Source organism: Rattus norvegicus, chromosome 5 (genome assembly GCF_021556685.1).
Source record: "Rattus norvegicus strain SHRSP/BbbUtx chromosome 5, alternate assembly SHRSP_T2T, whole genome shotgun sequence".
Classification (NCBI taxonomy): domain Eukaryota; kingdom Metazoa; phylum Chordata; class Mammalia; order Rodentia; family Muridae; genus Rattus; species Rattus norvegicus.
Window position 1 is genome coordinate 134,156,396 of NC_141538.1, and position 21,271 is coordinate 134,177,666.

The following is a 21,271-nucleotide window of genomic DNA, read 5'->3' on the forward strand; positions in this document are numbered from 1 at the left end:
GGTGCTGGAAGAATTGACAGAAAAGTATTTAGAGGCAGGGTACTAGCTATGTTGACCCCTGGTAGAGCATCCCTGGTCCTCCTGGGCAGAGATACAAAACTGCAGAGAGATAGAAGCCAAGTGTGGGCTCTCAGGAATATGGCTTCACGTGTCATAGCATGGAGCTGGCTAATCCCACAGGCCCCAGTTCTAGCCACAAGCTGAGACTAGCAAGGATAGAGGGGCTTTGAGCCTAACTCTGTGACTCCTTGTGTCCTCTTGCCCTGAATGGCCCTATGTGAGCTCCTGAGCCTCCTCTTAGCTCTTTGGAGCTGGTAGAACTTGTCCCTAAGTCTCAGGTCTCCAGAGGACAGCTGATCCTTCTGTCTAGGCAGGAAGCATAACAAACATCAAATAAGAACAAAAACTATAGGAACCACTCAACACGCACTTGCTCAGATGTAAACACATCTGGCTAATAAAGTGCGGTCACCATCAGGGTCTCATTTCATCTTCAGAAAAACTGAAGGGTTAAGCTAATGTGTTCAGGGCGTAGAGTATAATCCCCACTTCACGTACATTCAAGCCAGTACAAGCCAATGGCAGCTTTACTAAATGTTCACAGGGGCCCATTGCATCAGACTCCCAAACCAGTGTGCTCCAGCTTTGTTTTCCCCAGGAAGATGGTGTTTTGAATGCAAAAACAGTGAGTGGTCCCATGGGTGGGATGTGCTATCTGAAGCTGTGGTTCCTCCTCCATCCACGAGCACCTGTGGAGAGGGTAAGGTGGACCCAACCTCAGCCGAGCGGGGCCTCCTGACTTCAGCCCAGGTTGTTTCCACATTACCCACCCTAACCTTGACCTTGAGCATGGCACTCCCCATTCTTCCAGCCTCCCCATGGGTGGTGGGAACATGTGGGACAGGTGGCTTTGAAGGCCACTTCCATATTCAAGCTGTTGCTGGAACAGATCTAAGGACAGGATGTGAAGGTAAGAGATCGGTAACTCCCAGAACTCCATGGGTGGAGTAGTCTAACTAAGGGCAGGGGCAGAGGGCACGGAAGCAGCCCTTGACCGACTTCCCAGGGAAGGCCCACTGCCCTCCGCTTCCTCCTCCAGCCAGGGGGTCTCCTCCGCTTCCTCCTCCAGCCAGGGGGTCTCCTCCGCTTCCAGGTCTTATTGACTTTGAGTTTACAAGGTGTGTGGGTTACTAAGGCTTGGGATGATTGCCCTGGGGCCAGACCCGCCTTGGGAAAGCATCCTCCTCACCCCGGCCCCACAGAAGTGGGTGGGGCCACAAGCTGGGGTCTCCTAGAGCTGCTTAGAAGTTACAGTGGAGAACCATCAAATGGAAAACAGGAGAGAGAAGTGGAAGGCTGGCTCAATCTGGAAAGGCGGAGGAGAAGCCATGGACAGCTCCACTTTTACACCCTGAAGCCCTGAGTTCCTAACGCAGCCTGGCTCTGCTGGTGGGTGAAAGCTCAGGTGGGTGAGGAGCTTTATGGTATTTACTTGGTTTATTGGCTCTGGGGAAGAGGATATGAGGCCCAAAGTAGTTTTCTGAAGATAGGACCCTGCAGAAAAGGCAAGATTTATGACTTCCGGAAAGCCTCAAGGTTACTGGGCTGGGCATGGTCAGCTCTCCTTGGTTCTGTGAGCTTTTCAGGGAGGGGACCCTAGGAAAAGAAGTCCATTCCCCCAAATTCTCTTTGAATATCCCCCAGAGACAGCTCCACAGGGTGGAGTTGCTGTGATTCCTCCATCATTTTAAGGAGGCGGAAACCGAGGTCAGAAGAACCTTCTGCTCTGTAGGATCCATGTCCATTCAGGTTCCCACACTTTGTCTCTGGGAAGCTGTCACTAAAGTGACCCTGGAGTGGGTAAATACTGAGTCACCCTCATTAGGGTGGTGGCCTATAGTCACCACCTGTGTGCCACCCCAGTCAGGCCTAGAACAACAGCTACCTATCCTGTCCAGTGAGGTGGCCAGGCAGCCTCTAGTGCAGAACCACACAGCAAGGGTGCTTGCTCTCCAGGAAATACTGACTCCATGCCTGTGGACTCCGGCCCTGACCAAGCAGATCTGGAAACAAACGTTTCGCTGACAACCCTACTTCACAGGCACAAGAGGCTGGTTCCTGACACAGCCGGGGCCTCCCGGTCTTCAGTGGCCCCTGTTAGCAGGATAGATTGTGTTTCTGGGCTTAATTAAGGGACAGACCATAAATATTCATGCAGCCAAATGAGTCTGGCTCACAAGTGCAGCTGCCTCCCGCTTGGGGAAAATTAACATTGTTTTCCAGAGGAGAGGAATGAGGCTGCTCACTGCAGAGAAGGCTTTTCAACAACCTCTCTAGGACAGGACAGAAAGGGACAGCCACACTCAGAGGCCCTGCACCCTGGGGAATTGTCCTGGCCTCTGGGACCCCTCTGCTTCCCCAGTGAGGCTCAGTGGGGCTCCGGAAGGGGGGCTTAGCAGGGTTTTTAGCAGAGCAGAAGGCTCCTAACTGTTTAGAGAACTGGTTTTAGCAAAACGTTGCTAAGGGCTAAATCCACCTGCCACCTGTATTTGTCAGGAAGCTTTCCTGGGGCCTCATCACATATGATTCATAGTAACTAAAGAGCTGAGTCATGTGGTGGACCATTTTAACCTGTAAAGCCTGAAGTGCTGACCACTGGGCCTTGTATGGAGAGTCTGCTGGCTCCTAGAACTGTCTAGAACCACCTCCTGTTGGACATCTGCTATTATTATTAAAAGTCTCAGAACTTGAGCTGGCAAGGTGACTCAGTGGGTAAAGGCCCTTTGCCACAGAAGGCTGATGACGTGAGTTTGGTCCTCAGAACCCAAGGTGGAAGAAGAGAATCAACTTGGGAAAGCTATCCTCACATGCTGCAGCATCAGCACCACCACCATCACCATCACCATCACCATCACCATCACCTTCATAAATAACATTAAGAATAAATAAAAGTCCTGTCATTTCAACATCCATGGTGTCCTAGAAGTTGAGAGTGCTTTTGCCTTGTGGACTTAGAATCTTCTCTGCAGACTAAAACCTGATTTCCACGTCTACTCTGCCCCTTCCTTACCTGTGACTGTCAGCAAGTCACCCGCCTTCCTCCTGCTGGGACTCCCTGAGACCCCAAAATAAGTTGGACTGTGATTTACTGGCAACACTTACAAATTACATATTGCAATGATATATCATTCATATGTAATATGATTATAAACTACACGTTTAAAAAGTGGGACCTTGAAACATTAGGAGCCTTACCTGTGGTCTGGTCACTAGGAGTGGACTGCAAAGCCAAAACCCGATCCTGTCTCTCAGGCAGCCCCACTTGCACCATGTCCTCAGCCTCTCTGAACACCTGCTGTAAGGGGGGGGGGGGCTCGCTATCCCCATCCCCACCCGCTCCCACCCTGAGCATTCACATAGGAATCTGCCCTATATTTGTAGGAATCTATATTTGCCACACTTTGGCTCCTGGTTTGAATAGCTTCTTCCCATCTCTGTAAAGTCCAGAAAGAGAATGCACACATTCTTGAGGCTGTCTCCCAACTTTCTAGGAGCCAGGAGCAGGCTGAGCCTAATGCATTTGCAGCAAGCAAGACCTGGGCAGAAATTTCCTGTTTCTGTTATATTCCCCTACAGGAAGCCCTCCCTGATGCCTAAAGCTCCCAGTATTCCTGCCTGGACCGCTTCTCGTTGAGACAGGTCAGTAACAACCCCAGGACTCTCTAACCCTTGCATTCTTTCTGCTGGTTTTCAACGTGCCCTGATTGTCTGCTCTCTTCCTATGATTGTGTGGCAATAATGAATCCCAGCACATAAATGCCTTGCATTGAAGTTATCCTCACGACCAATCCCACTTGTAAGATGCTGGACCTGGGACCCATGGGGAGGAGAAACAGACAGTAAGAGGCCTGCAGAGAAGCCCTGTGTGTCCCTTACGGGGAAACCCTCCTGCCCGCTTCTCCTCACATAGGTACCGAGACGTCATCTGCGGCTGCTGCAGATACTGACTAGTTGGGGGTGACACAGACAATCGAGAAGCTGTTGATAAAGCAAATCCCGTGTGCCAACCAGTTTCTAAGCACACTGCCTTAGTCGAGCCCCAGGGCAGGTATTTCTATTCCTGAGCAGGTTGGATGTCCTGGGGAATCAGGCTCGACCCAGGACTCTGGTGGGTAAGGCTTTTAGCTCACCCCCAGCAGCCCTAAGAGGCCAGATCATATCCTTTCAGGGAGTGGAAAAGGAAACACTGAGCCCTTTTACAGGGTTTCTTGTGTGTGCCTAGCAGCCTCTGAGGATGGCCGAGCTGCCACGGATGGAAGAAACAGTTTATTTTTCCTGTGAGCCGCTCTGGAGCCTTTCAAAGGTGTGAAGTTGCAGAGCCTCCAAATGCTGACTCCATGGGGCTGCACAGGGCCAGCCCTGCCTGGGCCTCAGACCCCTCCACCCACCCACCCCCAGTCACAAGCTCCAGCTCTTCATGTGCTGTGGGAACTCCCCTAGGCCCATCTGGCCTCTCCTGTGCTGAAAGGCTGCAGAGTGACAGGCCAGAAACCCGATTCAGTGTTTATTCACTAAACACTGAGAGAGCCCTCCTGAGTCTCCTCCCCACCCAAAGCCTCTGCTACTTGGGGGGGTGAGGGGGGGCACTGTCCATCTGCCATGCTCAGCATACCTGGTGTACTTGCCCCAGGAGATCAGACACAAGGAGGAGCATCCGGACTGGCCATGAAGCAAGAAAAAATCTGGTAAGGCGGAAGAAAGAACTGCCACCCGGTGGCATCAGTCGAAAGAGGAGGAACCCCAAGTCCTGTGGATTCTGGTAAGGACTCTGGGTACGTTCACCTCCCGTGACAAGATTGAGAGATTCCATAAGAGCTCTGTCCATGAGTTTTACCATGTTGTAATCCTGCAAGCCTATGACAGCAGAAGGGGTCTCAGGCTGGACCAAAGAGCTATGTCTGTGTTTCTAGCTCCAGTCTGCCATGTGGTCTGCTGCTCAAATGAGATGGGTGGCTGAGCCCATGAAATGACGGGTTGTTTGCTTAGACAGTGGCCCAGGAAGCTGCGCTGGGGTTGTATTTTCTGTTTCATTTGAGACAGGGTTTTTCTATGTAACCCAGGGTAGCCTCCAAGTTCTGGTACTTTTTCTCCTTCAGGCTACCAAGTGCTGGGATGATAGTATGAACTTCTGTGTTCAACTACAGTTATTTAAAAAACCTGAATGAATAGTTTTCTGTCTCCTCCTCCGAGTCCATTCTTGTAACATACCAGACTGCTTTGTGGGGCTGCTGTGTTGTCTGTCTGAACCAATACCTTGTGGTCAAACAGAATACGTGGCCATTTATCTACTAGGGTGGGTCGTGTGGCCGAGATGGATGGTTCTGCCTCTCCTGGTGGTGTTTTAGCTGACCTGACTGAGTGGGGTCCTGTGATCATGAACAGCCCCACATCCCAAGATCTGAAATCCCAGAAAGATCCAGTGGTAAATGTTTCAGGAACAACTTCATTCTGATCACCACAAAGGACACTTTGTACTGTCATGAACAGGAACCAGCCTGCTGTCAGCCAGCCTAGCAGGTCAGCAACCCTCACTACCTGTACATCCTAGTGGTAGCAGTGAGACCAGTGCTCTTCCCCATGGTTGTCAGGGCTGCCACAGCCCTGTCACTCTCACGCATCTTTGACCAATTGCAAACATGGTGAGCTCACTGACTTCCATTGGGCCTGTGACAGAGAGTCCTCACCACCATTCCTAGTCACCCTGCTCACCCACCCCCTCCTTATCCTTCTAGGCCTCCAGTGAATGGGGCTTGTTCACACTGGGACATTGGCTTTGTCCCTTTGTAAAGGCTGTCCCGTCCCCTTAGCCTTGCTGCTCCCAATTCCAGAATCAGCCTCAGAGGTCCCTGCAGGCTGGGGTACATATAGAGCACAGTGTACCTAATGCTGTACTTCAGAATCATGGCTGGCTGGGGACTGTGTTTAGGAGCAGAAGACAACCTCGAGATTTTTTAATGACAGAGAGACTGAGTCAGACAGAGTGGCCCGTTGAGCCCCAAGCTTCTGTGCCATTTGTCCATTTCCACCTTCCTTTCCTCAGTTCTTACAGAACTGAGCAGGCATTTGTCAACTGGCTTCACTCTGATCTCCCCCGCACCACTGGGAAGTGTGTACAGCTGACACAGTCAGTAGTCTTGGGAGTTTGGGGTTGTGGTGGTTTTTCTGTTTAGCATTGGAAATCAAAAGTGAGAGCCACAGAGGCGGCCATTTTAGGTTGTGCAGCCTCCGGAAATAAACAGGAGCACCAGCCCGATGGATCCGAAATGCAATGCGTCAAAAGGAAACAGAACCAAATGGTTCTTTTCCTGTTTCTAATATTTTCGCTCCCACACTGAGATTATTTAAGGCAACTTCCTACTTGTGGGTGGGCTTATTGGGGATCAGAGAGGAACTGTGACTTGCCTGGAGGCGCACAGCCCCATGGGCAAAGCTATGCGGTGTGCCTAGAACCTTCTGTCTTGGAATTCTCTGGAGTTTTCAGTTTTCAGAAAACTCTCTGGCTCCACGGAAATAGTATCCTTAGAAGCCAAGGAGAGCTGTGATTTCATTGGCTGTGAGGCTTTCCAATCTCTAAACTAAGTGGTTTATTGAAAATTTTTTTGAAATTGGCAAATAATAAAAAATCCTCCATTTTGTCTGTAGGACACTGACTGATATCTTGCCATTTCTGCCTGCATTCCTCTCTCATATAGAGTTTTGAGGTGATGTATGTGAACCTGGGGGCCTGGGGACTTCCAGAAAAAGGTAGAGGAAAGCCTGTGCATCTGTCTTTTCTGTGCTTGATCGAAAAGGCCAGAGGACCCACTATTCAGGCTGTTTGTTTTTGGCTAGTCTTTTCACAGTGTTTGGGGGTGGATTCACTAGGAAGCCAGTGTTTTCTAAAATGTCAGGGTGCCTTTGTGGCCGCTTGTGTTTTGCTTTGAGTTTGTCCCTGAGCGATGTAATAGAATCCCGAAAGTTACTCCTCCCATTGCTATCTGACCACCCTCTTCCACTGTGCCATCCCCTGCGGGGATTTATGGCTTGGTGAGGAGCCTCCACATATCCTTGCCATGGATCCCAGCATCAACTCATTGCCAAATCGTCCTCGTCAACCTGGCTTTAATCGCCTCCGAACCTGATAACCATCGGAGGCTGTGCATCCCTGGCAAATTATCTAATCCACATGTTGTTCAATGTGTGTAAAGCCCAGCCCACGAGGATCATAAAATAAATAAGCGCAACATGGTTTATGGTTTCCAGTCTCCCTTCACCTAAACAGGCTCTCCCAGTCTCGCCGCCCCCCCCACCCCTGTGACTCCCACCTCCTTCTAAGGAAGGATAGGTGATGTGGCTTCTAGAAGGACCCGTCTGCTGCCATCCTCGCCACGGGCCACACAGGCTCTTCTGCCCCATCTCTGTGACGCTTCCCAAATCCCAGAGGAGCCAAAGCTTCGTATCACTAACATGTTATTCATAGACTGGTCCTCGAGGCACGGGCACGGGGAGTTAAGACACTTCATGATGTGCAAAATGAAAGTAAGATGTCTCTCGAAAAATAGGCCAGTAGGAATTTGTAGTGTGGGGAGGTAGAGCAGAGAAGAGGTAGAAAAAGATGTCGATAGCTCTAGAGGATATAAGGATAATAAAATTAGAATATATATTATCTAATATATATATATATATGGTCTCCAAGTGTGTGTGTGTGTGTGTGTGTGTGTGTGTGTGTGTGTGTGTACCTGTGTGAGCAAAGGCACAAATACAACTGGGCCAGGAGTACAGCTGACTGGCATGCAAATCCCCCTCTTTGTCCCTGAAGTTCCTCCGGCTATGCCTGAAACCTTGTAATTCCAAAATTCTGGAATTTGTACATCTCCTCTTTCCTCACAAAACAGTGACTGAAACATCCTGCAGTTCTAAGTGCCTAGACCTAAAGTCTGTAATTATGAATTTCTCTGAATCTCTAATGCTATCGTTCCAGGATACAGACCTTCTGCTTCTAAAATTCTGTCAGTAAGAGCTCTGTAGTTTAACATTCTAGCGCTCCACTGTGCTTAAGGTCTCTAACTGTTAGTGTCTAGGAGCCCGTGCTTCTACAGGTTAATTTATCTGTATTTAGTTTATTTATTTATTTGTTTTGTTTTGTTTTGTTTTTGAGACAGGTTCTCACTACACTGCCCTGGCTGTCCTGGAACTCACTCACTATGTAGGTCAGGCTGGCTCCAAACTAACAGGGGTTCTCCTGTCTTTGCCTCTGCACCACCACTCCCCACTTCTTCCATATTCCTAATGCTCTAAAAAAAATTAGTTACAATGTCATAATCCCCAAATTCCTTAATTCTGATATTTTGTGCTACTAAGATGTAAGACTTTCATGTGAATACATTAATTTTTTTTAAGAATTCTAACAGAATGATTCCAGGCTTCTAGGTTTTTCAGACTCCGCAATGCAAAGGTATTTTTCATTCTGTGTTCTACGATTTGAAAAATCTACTATACGATTCTCAGGGCTGTAACTTGGTATATTATACCTCCAACTTTTGTTATAGTTGGAGATTTTATTATTTGAAATGCAAAATCACTTGATCTTTGAAGGGCAGGAATTAAGTCATAATTCAGAGTCCAGGAGTGCTAGGTCCCTGGGATCAGGCAAGGAGCTTTGCCTTAGCAAAGGACACCCAGTGAGAGCTAACAGTTCTAGGAGCTGAGACAAAGGCAGTGAGGGAAGGTAGTGGAAGGCAGAGGAAATGGTTTCAAGCCCGGAGTGAGGCGAGGAAATGGTCCCAACACCCGGGTTATTCTTCAACAGCCAGGCTTCTAAACATCTGCCTGATTTCTCATCAGCATCGCGATTAGAAATAGAAGCCTTTAAAACCGTCCCTCTCCCTTTCTTGTTCTCCATCAAGGGTTCCCATGACAATCATTTCAAGCAGCTAATGAGTTTCAGATGGGCTTCAGAAACCGGGGACCAAAGGGACGCTTAGGGGGAAGGTTCCTTAGCTGAATTTCTTGGGGGTTGGGGAGAGACTCAAAGAGAAGAACCTCTTGTAACAAACAAACTATGGGGCCACACACACCTTCCCTAGGTGTGAGAACAGACCCAAGAAAAAAGCTGGGAGTCTTGCAGTCACTACTTGCTCTTTGTACCCCGCTGCTGTCCCCTTTCTCCCCCTGTACACAGACCAACAGACCTGCCTTGCCTGGCTTGCTCTTCATTGCCGCTTTAAACTCAGACTGAGTAAAGACCTCAAAGTATTCTGCAAAGGCACCAAGGATTTCTTCAGGCCAAGATGTGATTGCTCACCTGCTAATAATGCACCTTTGCGATTACATTTTCTGCGACCTTGTGACCTTTCAGGTATAGAAGTAGAGCCCAGAGGCTGACTGCCCAACCTGGAGGGAGCCACTTAGCCACCCTGGGAAGTCCCTTTAGAGCTCTCCTTCTACACCCAGTTAGCCCAGGACCATAGGCAGGCCAAACAAGACTCAAGGGGCTTTTCCTCTCCTGTGCACCAGGGGGCACCGTGAAGGAGGCTAGAGGCTCTCGGGCGGGGCTATCTCAGGCTTTTTTTTTCCACAGCACTCAGAGTGCAGGAACCTGGCTGGGATTACACAGTGGGTTCTGCGGTGCTCTCGGTCCTCAGCTGCCCGGCAACTTCCGCTACTTTCAAGGTCTAATTTAGGGATCTACGGAAATGAGCGGAACATTGAGAGAGACACACCAATGCATTACAGAGGGACTCGCGGTCCACAGCCCACCGAAGCTGTTCTGAACAGGGATGCAGGGGGAAATGCTCCAACAGGATGTGTATAGTTTAGGGTTCAGAGGGGTCTCTCCTGGCAAGAAAGACCGAACCTTATAATTAAGTATCTCCGTTTCCTTTCAGACAGCAACAACAACCACGTTCTCCGCACTGCCTAAACAGGACAAATCCCGGGCTAGGCAGTTCCTGGTGGTCTTTACACACACACACACACACACACACACACACACACACACACACACACACACACACACACACGCAAAGAGAGCGAAAAAATCTGCCTGGAAGCAGGCCTCTCCAGCCTCTCAGGAGCTATTCTCCCACCCACCACCCACCTCCCACCCCCGCACCCTCCCCTAATCCCCCCTCCCCATTTGCAATTAGGGTAATCTTTTGTTGCCTGGAAAGTGTAAAAATCACCAGCTTTTCTTTTTGCATGCATAATATCCATTTCCCCTCCAAGTGCGCTATTTGGTTAGGGAATTACATCTATTTACAAGAGTAGATGTTGCACAAAGGTTGTGTTTATGTGGAAAATTATATCGGTGACACGGGCTGATTGGCATGTGGAGGCTGGGAGAGCAGGCCGAAGAGGCCTCCTCATCAGCTTGGAATAACAAAATGATTGTATTTTCAGCAAAGCTAATTGATCACACACCTCGCTGGGCTATCTGTTTACTCAAAGGCCAACCAGGCCCTGGGAAGGTGGGAAGGAGAGCACAGCAGGCAGTGGTCAGCACCAGGCCAGGCCAGCCAAGGCTCTAGGGGTATGTAGCAGAGATAGGAGATAGAATGGATGGCCAGAACAGACCCCTGGGTCCTGCGGTTGTACAGAGATAGGCAGAATGCTGATTCTGAAAAACTAGGCAACACCAGCAATTTTTTTTTTTTTTAGTTCATGTGGGCATCAAAGGTTTGGGGAAGGGAAGAGCAGACCAAAGCAGGACTCAGAGCCACTGCAGAAAGAAATACACTCATTCCCTTCCCCTTGTCCTTTTGAGAAACTAACCCCTTTTCAAGCTGAGGCTGAGGAGATTGCATTAGTCTTGTGGAGCAGAGGCTCTGGAAACCTGGCTCCATATGTATGCCCTGCCTCTCATCCAGTACTCTTGGTATTGGAGAGTTACACATGGCAGAGTTAGGGATCAGCTACAGTGAGATACCACTGAGAGAGTACAATCAGCTTCCAAGTGTGCCCTGCAGAACAAACCCTCTCCCACCACAACAGAGACAGGGCTGTCCTCGGGTCTCTATCTGCTTCCCTAAGCGAAGACACGCTGGGCCTTTCACTTCCCCTAGCTGACCTACCTGGCTAGTAGCCCTAAAAGCCCCATGGCCCAAGCCATCTAAAAAAGCAAGCGGCTAGAGTTCTATCTCCTCCCTAGTGAAAACTCCAGTTGTGTAGGAAGAAAACAAAACAATCAAATAGGCAAGCACTTGGGTGAACACGACAAGTTACAGTAGAAAATAACTCTTTGGGGACTAGTGTGGGGACCAATTCACTTGCCAGCACTTTGCAGATATGAAGGTCATTTAGAAACCACTGATCAGAAACATTATAACACCTGCCCGCCCTACGGTGTGCTCACCTGGCTGTCTTGCAAACTTCCCAGTGAACCTAGGACTATTCCACTTTTACAGGGATACACAAGCACAGCTCCCAGCTTGTCTGGTTCTAACTCTGGCGTGTCATCTCTCCATTGCTGATCAATATTAAATCCAGTAACTGTTTCCTAAAGTCAAATTTAAAATACTTGAGAACACATAATAAGTGCCCAGAATTCACTAGAGAAATCCTGAGATCCTCAGAGGCCACTGAAAAAAAAATCTTATTTTACAAATTGGGAAAGTGACACCTAGAATACCATGCTGATCCGACTGGCTACAATTCACACATTATTTAAGGTTGTTCTATCAGTTGACCCTGAATAAACTTCAGGTGCTTTGTCCCAATCTTAATCAGGAGGCTTTTCTTCCCAGGTCTAAGTGCAATTTGCAATTTGCAATTTGTAACAACCTCCTTTTTCTGGAATCACTCTGTGTGTGTGTGTGTGTGTGTGTGTCACACACACACACACACACACACACACACACACACTCCCTGGCCCTTCAGAAAGACAAGCTGTTAATTAATGTGGCACTCTCTAAATTGTTTTGTAACTGAAACCATTTTGCAACGAAGGGACATTAATAAAACCTGAATCCAAATCAAACTTCTCTGTGTACGTTATTTTTACTCTGCAGTCAATGCTTTTTATTAGATGGGAAACTTTCACTGTGCTTTTTATCTCTGGCTGTATAGTGTTCTACAATTTAAAAAAAAATAAAAACAGGCACGGGGGGGGGGTGGGGGGGCGGCGACCAGTGACTCCAAAGTCTGGCAAAATAATATACTTTCTTGGATGTCTCTGTGTGTTGCCAATTAGCTTTGCTGAGAGCACAGGCCCATCCATCACCCGCCTCTGGGTGGCTGTAACGGAGACCTAATTTGTTTCATATGCCCCGTGCTCAGGCGTTCATCCTTGCCTCCAACCTGCTGAGGAACCCCTGTCCAAGGAGGAGATGAATGACAAGAAAACCCGAGACAAGCCAGCAGGACTCCTATCAGAAACTGCTCTGCTCTGGGTGGGAAGATCCCAGCCCTCCCAGGCCTGCCGTTCCTCCCTCAGGCTCTCCCACACCTCTCTCTCGTTCACCCCTTCTCCCCTTTCACGACCCAGAAGACCCAAGACTCACAGGCGGCCGGCGGGGCCCGAGTAGAGAATGGAAAACTGTCTCTTCCTCCAGCTTCCCAGGGCTGGCCCTGCCTCGCCCCTCTCTGCTGTTCCCACCCCCTCCCACCTACTCCTTCCACAAGCCCGACTTTTGAACCTCCAGTTCCCTAGGAATTTTATGAATGTTCAGCACAAGCCAAAATAAACTCGTAAAGAAAAGGCTTCTAAAGAAGGCCGGAGCCGCGTACAGCAAGTGCTAAGCGGTAAATACCAAAGTTCTCCAGGTCGCTGGGAGCTGTGCTCTGGGTGGCGGAAGGTTGGGGCCAACCAAGGGAACGAAGGACAAGGGGAACAATGAGTGAAGACTTCCTTTTCCCTTCTTCAAAGGGGGAAAAGCAAGCTCCAGGCCCTAGATTCAGCCTTCTTTTTAAAGCCTCATAATCTGCCCCCTCTTTTTATTGATGAGCTAGCCCAGAAAGTGGGGAGCTTTCTCAAAAGACACACAGTAAGCATACCTGTCTAGCCTTGGAGCGCCCCCTCCCTGTGAGACTATAGGACTGCATGATAAGAAAAGAAGGCATCCAATGCAAGCCTGACCTACAGAATCTCCTGCTGTGGTGGGATGCAGGATGCACTAGATCTGATCAGCCAATGTTCTGCCCCATGTGTTTTTCAATTACATTTAAGACTCAGTCATGGCACCAGAGAGAGATAGCTCAGCTCGTAAAAGGCACTTGTCACTAAGCCTGACGACCTGTATTTGATCCCTAGGACCCACAAAGTAGGAGGAAAGAAACGACTTCTGAGAGTTATTTATTTATTCTCTACCCACACACTCGTGCCATGGCATGCATTCTGTGCATATGCGCACACACAGATACAATAAATAAATGTAATACAAGCATTTTAAAGAATAACGTTCAGTCGCCTATACCACTACCCGAGGCCATAAAATGGAGCTTCACAGTTCTCACACACCTCCACACCTGTCAAAGTTCTACCAGAAGATGGTATTCCAATGCACAAGAGCCAGGACCCTGGAAGGAATCTTCTGGAAGATTCATCACTCTGGCTTCCGTAGGCCTTGGCTTCTCTTCTGCCAGTCATGATACTTCCACTCAGCGTGAAGAGTCCTATATCTCCTCACAAGAGTAAGTCCAAATGCTGTGGAGACAAGCATTTTCCTGTCGAAACTCAATCCAAGAATGCTGGAGTCGGAGAAGACCTCAAAGGTCATCTAGTTAGGCTCCTCCCAGACCGAATCTCTCCTCTACTTCCTTGAGTGTAAAACTGGGACCAGTTCCTCATCAGGATTCCGTGCAGTTGCTACCAGAACGGCCCACAATCCATGTAAGCCAGGCCTGGGCAGGAGCTGGGGGCATTCACAGGAGCAGGGCAGGGCTGCTCTGAGGAGGTCAGACAGGCAGAGCAGATACAGGGGACTGTTCCAGGGGAGCCAGGATCTACAGAGCCCACAAGGGTCAAGCAAGCTTGGGCTACAGTTGTAGCAGCTTCACTCATTCCCTGGTCTCCATATTCAATCAAGAAAGATGTGCAAGAGATGTCAGGGCTGAGAAGAGAGGGACTTGGTGATTGGTTAGGCAGGTGTAGGGGTGTGTGTGTGTGTGTGTGTGTGTGTGTGTGTGTGTGTGTGTGTGTGAAAGAGAAGCAGAACTAAGACTGACTCAGGGAGATGGCATGTATGTTTTTCAGAAGGAATTTGACGGTCATGACAACAATGGCTAATGCTAATGGAGCACTTACTGAATGCCAGGCTGAGCATTTTATATGTGACCGCATTTAATCCTCTCAGCAATTCTGAGGGGTTTCCAGAAGGAACACAAGAGCGTTGTGACATTAGCTGGCATTGATTAAGAATTTATTACATGCCAGGCATATTATGTTAAACATTTTACATACATGACTTCATTTAATCCTCACAGCAATTATGAGAAACTCCTCCTACCCTGCCCTTTCTTTATTCTCAGAGGGGGCACAATGTCAGACAGCAACCTGCTGTTCTGCCCTCAGCTCCGCCATCCTTTCCCCTGGCCGGACGCTCTCTCCCTTCCCTGAACAGTGCCAGGTCTCTTGCCATGCCAGGCATTCAGGCAGAGCTGCTTGTCCTCTCCCATCCTCCAAGGTCTTCCACGTAAGAACCTGATCTCCACAACCCAGCACAAGGGAGCTCATGTGGGACAGTGTATCTGTGGGAGGTGAGACTGACCTCTCCACTGACACACCCCACTCCACACAGGCCAGAAAGGGCTAAGCAGTGGGGACACATGCTCAGCGGGGGGTGGGGGGGGATTCCAACATCTTCAATCTGTTCAAGCAGTCAGGGAGAGACTATGCCCTGTACCGTGACCTGGACCAGTGCCCTGAGATTCACATCATATACATCAACAGCTACCACATGTCACTGCAGGCTTGTGTCGAGTCTCCAGGCAGATTCAGGGGAAGGTGCTGGCATCCTCCCATTTTAATTATGGAGGCGCTGAATCTGGAGACAGTGGTTTGCTTGCTCCATTGCTGCTTTGTGACCATGACAGGACTCCTAGCCTCTGCAATCTCCATGCTAAGTCCCGGCTTCTTCACCAGCGTTCTCATACCTGCTCCCACCATTTCACACAGGCTAGACCTCAAATGCGAGCTGCCCTACATTCTCATCTCCCCCAGAGGAACTTCCTCGGTGCCTTGCCTCCAAGAACCTGAGCCCTCTTTCCTGTCCTCTATTTCTCCCTGTTGCCTGCTTCTTAACCCCTTGCTTTCTGAACATGGGCCTTGATCTCTGCCTCTGTTTCTCCAGGCTTCTCTGTATGTCCACGTTGCCTGAAACACATCTTCTCTGCTATGCAGCTTAGGAAGCACTTGCTGGAAAGGCACTCCAGAGGTCCCCAGATTCTCCTTCAGGTTTCCAGGTCCCACTTATCCTCTCCACGTAGCTCTATCTACATTTCCCTTGTGGTGTAAACTCAAATACCAGTTGCTAAAAGGCAGAGAATATGAAGTGCATGCAGGAGACTCAAGCCCTTCCCACCCTGCATAAACCTAGGAAGCACCTAGTGAGTGAATGAATGAATGAATGAATGAATGAATGAATGAACAGATGGATTATGGTGGTTTCTATTGAAGCCAAGCTAACACCTTTCTTCTTCATAAGTTTCTAAGGATGCACTGGCGAGGGGAGGAAGGTTGGGGTTTTGAGCTAGCTGTTTTGACTTGGTCCTCTGTTTCTGTGGCCCTCTCAGCTCCTCCTCCCACTCTTAATACCTGGTCTCTCTAGGATGGAGCTGAGAAGGCCCCTTGACTGAAAGCGCGGCACACCACTGCACTCTGCACAGCCCCAGGTGCTCCGTGTAGCCCACCCTCAGTCTTCTCTGCTGGAGGTCTCCAGATCTGTGGCTCTCCCAGTGTCGCTGGCTCTCAGGCCTCCCCTCTCAGCACCAAATCCAGCTGTGCAAACCCCCTTCTGGCCCAGGAGGACCTCAGCCTTGGACACGGGGGTAAGTGGATGCAGATGAAAATCGGGCTGGCAATTTATGGTGTGTGTAGTCTGCTCCCTCCAGGCGCTCCATACGTCAAGGCAAGGCAGTGTTTTCCTTGGAAACTACTCAGGTGGGACCTCTTCCTGGCAAGGCACTTGCTCTCCCTCAGGTGCTGCGGGGCTCCTCCACAGGGAATTCCTGGGAAGGTTTTGTTCACCAGGGATGGCAGATGAGGTTCCTCAGTTCCAGCCTCAGCTTGAGCATGTTCCTGGGGCAGAGCAGGACAGGAAGCTCCGAGGGCCGAAGGAACTCCATGTGGAGTATTTCCTGCTCCACTTCTCACTCCCTTCAATGCTGTCCCAGACTACAGGGCAGCCCGTGGGACACACAGAAAGGAGTGAGCTACAACAGACACCATTCGGGCAGAAAGGTAAGAAACGCAGCAGGGGTGCTCAGACGCAGACAAGAATGAGTGACCGCTCGAAAGATTAGAAAGCCACAGGACCGAAATTGTGACCAAGGGGACAGAGGACCTGCCCTAGAGCAAAAGCACAGACAAGGAAAGTCAGTGGCCAAGAGAAGAAATTGTGAACCAACCCTGACATGAGAGGGGTAGGTAGCTCAAGGGAGAGAGAAAAGGGGGAGCAGAGGTAGACGATGCCACCACGATCCACACAGGAACACTGCAGGGAAGACATCAAATTTCTGTGATCCACATGAAAGTCAGGACCTGGTTCCACACTGATATACAACACATGCAAGGGCCAGTAGAAATGCAGGGTCTGCCACACCAACTTCCCAGCGGTCCCTTCCTGGGAGCAGTAAGTCTAGGGCCTGTGGTTGAGCGATGGGAACACAGGCCAGCCCCTATCCCCCAGTGTGGAGGCTCAGCGATGTGTCAGTCAGCCCTGGGCTAACTGGTTTCATAGGGGACAGAGAGGAAAAGAAGTATCAGGAATCTTGACTGGTCCAGGGTAAGAAGGCCACTGTGTTTGTTATAAACTTAGACTTCTTTGTGGCTGTCTGTTTAGCCTCTAGCAGAACGAGCATTTACCCCCTAAGTGCACTAGCTACTTTTGTTGTTACTGTGTGCGGTGGTTTGAATGAAGAGTGTTCCCCATAGACGCCAGATGCCAGCATTTGAAGACCTGGTTCCCCAGTCGGTGTTGCTGTTTGGGGACATTACGGAACCTTTAGGAGCTGCGGCCTTGCTGGAAGAGTATGTCACCAGAGGGAGCCTTTGAAGGTTTATAGCCACTTCCAGTTTGCTTTCTCGGCTTCCTGTACAATAGAATGTCTTCAGTCAGCTTCCCGCCGAAGCTGTGCCAAGCCTGCCTCACTAATAGGGGTGTCCTTCGGAATCCTAAGCCAAAATAAACTCTTTCCCCAATGAGTTGCTTCGGGTCATTGTTTGTTTGTCTGTTTGTTTGTTTGCACAGCCACAAAAGTCCCGACTACATTGTAACAAATAACTGGGAAAAGCAACTTCAGAAAGGAAGGGTTTATTTTGGCTCCTGTCCTGGGCGTATAGGTCATCATGGCTTGGAAAGCAACTCCAACCCTGGCAGAGGAGTGGAGGAGCGGGGAGATAGATGATGGGGCACAACTCATTTTCTCTTTTTTGACTTTTTTTCTTTCATCCGGGACCTCAGACCATCAGAGGATGCTTCCCAAAGTTAAGCGTGGTCTTTTTCCTCAGGTGACCCTCTCTGTCAAGATGAAGATTAACTATCACTTGTACTGAGCCTCTACCAAAAGCCAGGCAAGCCTCTGTTCTGAGAGTGCCACTGCAAACAAGCAGCCTGGACTGTGCCTTGCCCAACTTGTGTCTAAAATCAAAGACAAAGACAAGAAGCAAAGTAAGACGTGTGCATGACACCTTGGGTACAGGTATGAACTATGGCTGACAAGAGTAGGAGGAGGTTGGGCAACCTAAGTGAGGTACTGAGGAGTCCCACCAAAGACATCTGAAAGATAGGAGGGGTAAGCTGAGAGCATATGTGTGGAGTTCAGATCCATACACCCAAGTACAAACTCTGATGTGACCATGTGGTCCTGGGACACCAGCACTGTGGAGAGCAGAAACGGAATGATCGCTGGGGTTTGCTGGCTGCCAGCCCGATGCCAGGTTGAATACAGACACTGTCTTGGTGGAGAGAATAGAGCAGGGCACCCTGCACCCTCTGCCGGCCTTTATACATAGGGTCAGGCATATACACCTGCAAATTCATATGTGTATGCATTATATGCACACATCACACACACACACACACAGAGGTAACACAGAAGGGAAATGTATGTCATAGCTACCACACAAGAATTTTGAAGGAAAAATGTTTTTTCTGGAATTCAAAACCTGGTGTGTGGACTGAGAGCATCTCAATGGCAGAGTTCAGCCTAGCATCTTAAATCTATGTAAACACCGGCACAGCCAATCAAAGTTTGGCTGTAGAGGCACACAGGAGCACACATCACATAACAGTTACATAGCATAGATACAAATTAATGGCAAATTAGGAAACCCTAAGTTCAGTTTCTAGTACTGAAAAAAAAATTCCACCACAGAGCATAACCAAAACCTGATATGCACAGAGGGTTTGCTCATATTATTTGTGAATGGGTAAAGCTATGATGTAATGTTTTTGTTCTTGAACTTTCATCTTACCTGTCAATGTAAGTAAAGTTGCTATCAAATGTTTACACCACAATTACATTCATTCACCAGTTACACCAAAGGCTAGCTATGACTACAAAAACTAGTGAAAGTAATATATGAAAGTTAACTGGGTTCATGGAATTAACAGTACAAATAAATACATTCTATGAATTTATGTGTAAATACACCAATATAAGACACTTTAATTCATATGTATGTGATATATTTATTTGGTTTATTTTATATCAGTGAAATTCATAACAGATATACAAATATGTATATAAGATATACAAGGGTTGGGGATTTAGCTCAGTGGTAGAGTGCTTGCCTAGGAAGCACAAGGCCCTGGGTTCGGTCCCCAGCTCTGAAAAAAAAAGAACCAAAAAAAAAAAAAGATATACAAATATGTATATATATTCATGTATATGTGTATGTACATGCACATGTTTTAAGAGATAACTTTAAACATTAGAGTCCCCAATTTCACTTTTATTGTCTTCACATAAAATTCAATATAGCTTCAGTATTGGCACAGTAATTAATTCAGACCAAATTCCACTGCTCTTTACAACCGGAAACTAATCAACAATAGGAACGAAATGTCTCTGCCGGAAGGCATTAGGCCTTCAGCTGGCAGTGAGGCCCTGTTTTCAAATCAGATACACATTTGGAAAAAATCATGAGTAAGTAATGAATTTAATAAATTAACAATTGGAGGATTTATGTAGAGGGAAAAAGCCAATTAATAGAATTTCTAGGCCAGAAATTAAAATCCCTGAAATTCAGGGCTTTGCAGATCAATGTGTCATATGAATGGCAAATTACACATCGTTGAAAGTAGAAGTGAATTAGAAGAAAAGTTCAAATGAACTAACCAGACAATGTTTTCAAAGAAAAGAGATCTAATATAGAAGATATATATAACATTTATTCATGTATATATACAACATACATGGCAGACAGTGTAATTATAAATAAAATTCAAAGTGGGAAAAGGAAGACAGTGGAATAAAAGCAGTATGTAAAGAGACAATAGACGGGAGAATTCTAGAATTATCCATCAAATCCCAGAATCAATCACTTTTGCTCGATTTTGCAAAGCCCAAGCAAGATTAATTGACAGTAAGTCACATTTTAATTTGAGCGAGCCACTAAATAATTAAAAAAAAAAAACAAGAACAAAAAAAATCTTTAAGCCAGTCAGTTTAAAAAAAAAAAAAAAAAAGACACCTTGAGCCCTAGGTAGGCTAACAGAAAACTTCTCCAATTCAGACCAAATGGAAGCCATTTGCACCAATGGACACAAAATAAGAAATGATGGACAGGAAAAACCAATAAAATGACATCTAACAGCTATTTTAAAAAATCTGTTATAAAATCCTCCCCCTCCTTTTTCTCTTTCCCCCTCTTCGTCTCCCGCCCCCCTTCTGTAGAAGGAAATCTACGTTTTTCTTCAAAGCATACAACAGAATCTCAGTATCAGATCATGGGACCTAGTTCTGTTCTCTGATTTATTCACTACATTGGGTGGTAAGGAAACCCAATTCAGCACTGACAGCTCTGTTAAGCAGCCTTGGCTCCCTCTAAACGTGCAAACGTCTGCCCAAATTGTTCAGCAAATCCACTACTATTTAGAACCAGTGCAAGCAACCCTGTGAAAAGCAGGGAGCATGGGAGCAGTATATTTCCCCCGTCGAGTCCATGTACAAAGTCAGACATTGAACAGAAAGCAGAAAGAGTGAAAGAGCAGGATGAAGGTGTGGAAGGCTGTCTTCCAGGCGTGACTAGGCCAGTGTGCTCGCGGGGACTCCCAGGAGCTGTGATCACCTGAAAAACATTTGCATTACATTAGGCCAGTCAGCACTCTGGTAAGGAGGAGGGAGGGGCTTATGAGGCCTCATCCCTACAGGAAGACTTAAAGCGCTGGCTGGAGAAAGAAGAGACATTGTTTTTAATGGGGTAGACGTTGGCTAGGTGCCATAACTAAGTCATCGTCTACGTTCCTATGAGAAAGCCTAACTCTTTTATTCATACACTCCCACAGCGGAGGAAGACATTGCCTTTAAGGTCTAGTATAGGGGCAGCAAAACACTCAGAAGTTGGGGGTAAGTTTGGCATCCAGCGGGCAGCACTTTCTACTTCCGGCTTCCACCTTCCACGTCACCTCCTCTCTTCACCACAGTCTCCTGCAGAAGATCTCAACAGCCTGGGAGTTTCCATGATGGTGTGGACCAACGACAACTTTCCAGAAGAAGCCCTGCTTTCGTCTTGTACTTTCGGTTGTGTAACCCCCAAACTTCACATATCTTCTCATGACACCTTGTGGACGAGTGAAGCAGCTGAGCTACAAGTTCATATGGCACTGCCATACCCAGGAGAGCCACAACAAACATAAGTAGCCCCTTCCCCCTCAGCTGGAAGCCTCCCAGCCTCTCCCACGGATACCTGTTACTTGCACACTTCTCAAAATGCAAAATTCTATTGCCAGAGAAAACGGTCTTCAAAAAATGCAAGTAAAAACGGTTAGATAAACTTTTAAAAAAAAAATTTTTTTTTTTTTTTGGTTGAGACGGGGTTTCTCTGTATAGCCCTTGCAGTTGTGGAACTTTC

At 47.9% G+C, this 21,271-nt stretch overlaps 1 long non-coding RNA gene across 6 annotated transcripts; it reads left to right on the plus strand.

The window, feature by feature from the left end:
- The first annotated feature begins 1,294 nt into the window (after positions 1-1,294).
- On the plus strand, positions 1,295-17,260 carry LOC134486966 (uncharacterized). 6 transcript variants are annotated; one of them, XR_015620421.1, is made up of 6 exons: positions 1,295-1,465; positions 3,637-3,699; positions 4,691-4,819; positions 15,804-16,023; positions 16,369-16,435; positions 17,129-17,260. It is a non-coding gene; the product is annotated as an uncharacterized LOC134486966 (long non-coding RNA). The 6 variants fall into 6 exon arrangements; XR_015620419.1 differs by having other exon boundaries at positions 1,329-1,465; positions 16,175-16,435; XR_015620417.1 differs by lacking the exons at positions 1,295-1,465; positions 3,637-3,699 and having other exon boundaries at positions 4,574-4,819; positions 16,175-16,435.
- Positions 17,261-21,271: the final 4,011 nt, after the last annotated feature.